This window comes from Octopus bimaculoides, chromosome 10, assembly GCF_001194135.2.
Source record: "Octopus bimaculoides isolate UCB-OBI-ISO-001 chromosome 10, ASM119413v2, whole genome shotgun sequence".
Classification (NCBI taxonomy): domain Eukaryota; kingdom Metazoa; phylum Mollusca; class Cephalopoda; order Octopoda; family Octopodidae; genus Octopus; species Octopus bimaculoides.
Window position 1 is genome coordinate 60,629,897 of NC_068990.1, and position 5,503 is coordinate 60,635,399.

The 5,503-nt window shown below is 34.5% G+C and overlaps 1 protein-coding gene across 4 annotated transcripts in view; it reads left to right on the forward strand.

Annotated features, from left to right (window-relative positions):
- LOC106868868 (uncharacterized) overlaps positions 1-5,503 on the forward strand; it is a 361,638-nt gene that overhangs the window by 454 nt on the left and 355,681 nt on the right. The window contains exon 1 of one of the 4 annotated variants that reach the window (XM_014914316.2): positions 1,544-1,674. The exons of 1 other annotated variant lie outside the window; for it this stretch is intronic. The gene's annotated coding sequence lies outside the window, so the exon portion shown is untranslated. Of the gene's footprint in view, positions 1-1,543; positions 1,675-2,156; positions 2,230-2,277; positions 2,407-5,503 lie in introns of those variants that run through there. 2 more of the 4 variants (XM_052971228.1, XM_014914319.2) reach the window with 2 other exon arrangements.

Genomic DNA, 5,503 nt, shown 5'->3' on the forward strand with positions numbered 1-5,503 from the left:
TATATATATATATATATTTATATATATATATAATCATCTTATCCCTTTGACATCACACCCAGCGCCTTATTGTTTCTGCTAGAGGTTTATTACGATGCTACAAAAATATCTCCACTCGAGACAGACATACAAGCTGCACGCATTAACATATCTATGAAATATGGTGATATCGTAGTTTATATTATAAGATAATCCAACTCAAATAGACATGGCGATAAAAATACATGTTTATTACGCACATACATTCAGTTATCTACATAAAATTGGATTGCCCGGTTAAGCCGATGCGCTATCCTAACGACTACTATATGGTGTGTTTTTCCTACTTTCTTCTTTCTTTTTGTGCTTGCTTTAATGCAAGAGACTTAGCTTGTTTTCTTCTGTTTACTTTCGTGTCATTACTGTTTCTGTGACATATTGAAAGTGATAATAGTTTGTCAGCGACCGAGAGACGAAGTACCTGCCTTCTTCACCCACTTCTCTCTCTTCCTATCTTAATCCCTTTCTTTTCCCTAACCTTTTCTCTCTCTCCACTGGCTTTTTCATCCACGCTCTAAGGAATAATTATATGTATATCTGTCTATGTCTGCATGTGTTCAGATTCTCCGTCCTCCTCACCTGTTTGCCCAGATGTTCGCCCTCAAAGGGCACTCTCTCTCTTTCTTTCACTTTATGCCGTGTGGTGGTGGTGGTGGTCGTGGGGGTTTGGGAGGGGGGAGGGGGCTGACGTCGTTGCATGCAGACGTTTGTTAGCTTTCTGCCATGTGGATGCCGCCAGCGAATATATTAACATGATCAACTGCTGTCACAGCAAAATGATCCCATTTTACCAGCTTATTACAACAACACTAAATAAATTCAAAATCATTAATCTTGTTTTATATAGCGTTATTCTCCATACATGTGTGTGTGTGTGTGCAGATGTATTTACAGAAAAATATACACATACATGCATATACAGTATATGTAAATACACACACAAACGCACATATATACATATTCACATGTATATACAGATAAATATACACACGTATACATCAGCTCATTGTATTTTATATTACATTATATATTACATGGGTGTATACATACATTCATACATAAATTCATACATACATACATACATATATACATACATACACTTATATACTATGGATTATTTATAATGTATACTACATTATGCATATTTACTATATATATATATTAGTGTGGGTGTATATACTATATACATCACTATGTTCATATAGTATATAAATGTATGTGTGTGTGTGTGTATTATATGATTGAACGCCACGCATCCTCTTCCAAGTAAGTTCTATCTATCTATCTATCTATATATATATATATATATATATACATACATACATATATTTACATATATATATTATACACGTGTGTGTATTGCCATTTGGCAAGAAATGTACATTAGAAAATAGAATGACAATTTTTAATAAATCAGAAACATTTTAAGACAATAAATATACATTATAAAAATTTTCTTTAAAATTACTGTCCTTTATGGGAATGTTAGTGTAAAAGTTGGTGGTGTGCAAGCTTGTGTCATGAAGTATAAGTCCGTGTTGGTTTGTGTGTGAATGAGGGGAAGGTGTACGTCTTATCGAAGAGCAGTGGATGCCAGCTACCAACGAGCACGGAGTGCAAAATGACATTAGCACGGTAAATAATAATCCAGTATTACTACTGTATATACATCATTGTTATCTTTCTACCTTTCTCCAGCTTTGTAGCTGTAGTAGCTTTCGATGGATTGAAGCAGTCTTAAAGTATCATCTACCCGATCGTCAACAGGTGGTGATGGTCATCACTCCTTTATACTGACATAAGCTGTGTGTAGAAATCTGTCAACGCATTTCATTTCGCATCTTGTTTTAGAAGCAGCGACTGCTGCCGAAATATCTCAGCTGCTAGTCAAGATCATTTCGTTTGCCATCATCGTTATTTTTTGTTTCATAATATCGTTTTTTTTTCCTCATCATCATCTATGGTTTGTTTGTGTTCGTGTCTTTTCAATACATTTATTATAGAAACGAAACAGTAATGTCGGTGTTTTTATTGTTTGTGTCTGTTAGTGAGTCTCTATTGCTTTAAATGAGTCACAGCGAAATAGTCGCTGTCAGGCTCAGCGATACTCCTCTTTCAATTTCTATAAGCGCTACTAGAATACACAAATACATGCAGGAATTTCTTCGACTTCACTCGCTTTCTGTTCAGGTTATTCTTCATTTCTCTTTATTTATGTATAAACAAAACAAATAACATTAATAATATAACATTTTTTGAAATCAGTTTCTGTTAAAAATGATAATCGATTCGATAGTTTTCCTTGAAATCTATGGCTTTCGTAAATATATATTGGGTGTCTGTCAGAAAGGGGATGTTTCCGCATAGGTATGTGACATTTTCTCTGGAATTTACCCCTTTCCCTTGTCTTTTCATGAACATTGTATACATGTTCTTATCTCTGAATACTTAGTATTTATAACTGTCATGAAGTAGTGTTTATATCATATTTCTATTTTCTGTAATATTTGTTTACATCCAAGTATTTTCCTTCTCTCCTCATATCATTAGTTTCACTTCCTGTGCGACAACACTACTACACTCTGATAAATATGTCATTTCTAACTACATTTTAGCACGTGTTGGTTTTTCTAGCTTTATGTTTATCTCTCCCTTTTGCTCTCTCGCTCATCTCTAACAATTAAATACCTATATAATTTCTGTTTTATCAACCATTTCTATAAAACTTCAACATTATATTCAGTCTGTGTACACTTTTCGAAGATTGTGTTTCGTCGGACCCATTCTGTAAGATCCTTTCTGCTACATATGGAATAATTATAGAGAAAAAAAAAGCGATGTTTTTTCCTCCCGTTAATTACTATTTCATTTATGATATTTCCAAAGTTTTAATTAATGACTATGACAAACAGATCATTCCCCCGAATTCCCTACAAAAGGGAGAAAGTTATTCAAATATAAATGTGCTAAATATCCCTAAATATTTCCCCCTGCGAAATGAGAATGCGGTACTGCAACCTAATGGGTAGAATTTGCGGTGAAACATTTAGTTTATTGCCTGAATGTTTATTAATATGTGCATATATGTTTGAATTAGAAGTAGGTTTTGCAAGAGTTTTATCAAATAATTAATTTCCCAAACAGGTAGATTATGCGGAGTCACTATTTACTATCTATATTTTCTATCTGGATTTACTAAGTGATCCATTTATGGGTGATTAACTCTTTGCACTTCAAAGAAGAGACAGAAATGAGAATTGTGATATTCAGAACTTTTTCTGTGTGGGAATACGCATATAAATCTAGTGTGGGATTAAGAGAATCGTCATAGCTTCGGCGGCTCTCTTTACTCAATAAGTTCAAATCCCAGCAGGGTTACCTTTGCCTTTCATTATCCCGAGGTCGATTAAATAAAGTATTAGTTAAATATTTGGGCCGATTTTTATAAAGCATAGAATAGAATTAAACAGACGACAAAATAACTTGTCAGGGCCTTTTCCCCATCGCCGTGCGTATATTAAATATATTGTAAATTAATTTGTATATGAAGCCTATCATTTGCTTTCTTTGTAGCTGTCATTGACTACCAGACAAGAAATGAGAAATAATGATGATAATAATTATAATAAAGTTAAATATTTAGTGAGATTGACTCGGATGTTTCAACGATGATGATGGTAATGATTAGAACTATGGGAAGGAAACATATCCCCTCCTCACCCAAGTACTTTACTGCATTGCTAAGTGCTTATTGCATTCTCTGCTGAGCTATAATCGATTATGTAGTATCAGAGATACCAAAGCAATTCTCTAGTTCGAATCCAATAACGTTAGGGATATTTTATTGATAACGTTCAGTTGCATGTATGTTACACAGGGGAGTTGTAGGATTGTTAGCGTTTCTATTCCTTTTTAATTTCCTATGATTCAAAATCTTAGCATTTTTCTCATTCAATATAATGCGAAGATTTTGGTTATAAAATTTAGATTATTACCACTAAAAGAAGTGGCAGAAGAGTAACAACAGAGTGACGGTTTAAAGATATTATACTTCGTAAGGTCCCTTTAGTTCTGAGATCAAATTTCACCTCTTCTAAGGGCTGTCATTTCTCCAGGGTCAAATAAGAAAAAGTACGGATCAACTAACTACCAGCAAGCACCTCTTACAATCGCAACAGTTGATTCAACGAGGTAGCATCTACGCAGTCGCTCGATCAGCTAGAAATAACAGCCAAATATTCTTATAATCGTAAACTACCTTCTTGAAAAAGACTTATACAAGGATGTTGTTATAGATCTTTTATCCTTTACTTGTTTCAGTCGTTAGACTTCGGCCATGCTGGGGTACCGCGTTGAAGGGTTTTTTTAGTCGAACAAATCGACTCCAGGACTTTTATTTTAAGGTCTGATACTTATTCTATCGTTTCTTTTGCCGAACTGCTAAGTCACAGGAACGTAAACACACCAACACCGGTGAACGTGGGGGGAAACAGAGACACAAAGACACACACACGTACACACATACAAATATATGGAGTAGCTGTGTAGTAAGTAGCATGGTTCTGGGTTCAGTTCCACTGTGTGGTACTGTGGGCAAGTTTCTTCTACTATAGCCTTAGGCCGACCAAAGCCTTGTGAATGGATTTGATAGACGGAAACTGAAAGAAGCCCGTCGTAAACATATATATATATATATATATATATATATATATATATATATATATGTATGTATGTATATGATGTTTGTGTGTCTGTGTTTGTCTCCCAACATCGCTTGACAACCGATGTTTGTGTGTTTAGGTCCCCGTAACCTAGCGGTTCGGCAAAAGAGACCAATAGAATAAGTATTAGGCTTACAAAGAATAAGTCCTAGGGTTGATTTGCTCTGCTCATGGTGGTGCTCCAGCATAGCCACAGTCAAATGACTGAAATAAATAAAAGAGAAAAGAATATGTGTGTGTAAAGGTGTGTGGCTAAATGGTTAGGCCATTGGTTCACAATTGTAAGATTCGTGAGTTCAATTCTCGGTGACGCATTGTGTCCTTGAGCAAGACACTTTTATTTCATATTGCTCCAGTCCACTCGGCTGGCAAAAATGTGTAGTACCTGTATTTCAAAAGGGCCAGCCTTATCACATTCTGTGTCACACTGAAGTTCCCAGTGAACTATGTTAAGGATATGCGTGTCTGTGGAGTTATCAGCCACTGCACGTTAATTGCACGAGCAAGCTGTTCCATTGATCGCATCAACTGGAACCCTCCTTGTTGTAACCAACGGAGTACCAGAGTATATATATATATATATATATATATATATACACACACATATATATACATATATATACATATATATAAATATACACACACCTATATATAAATATATATATATATATATGTGTATATATGTGTGTGTGTGTGTATATATATATATATATATATATATATATATATATATATATATATAT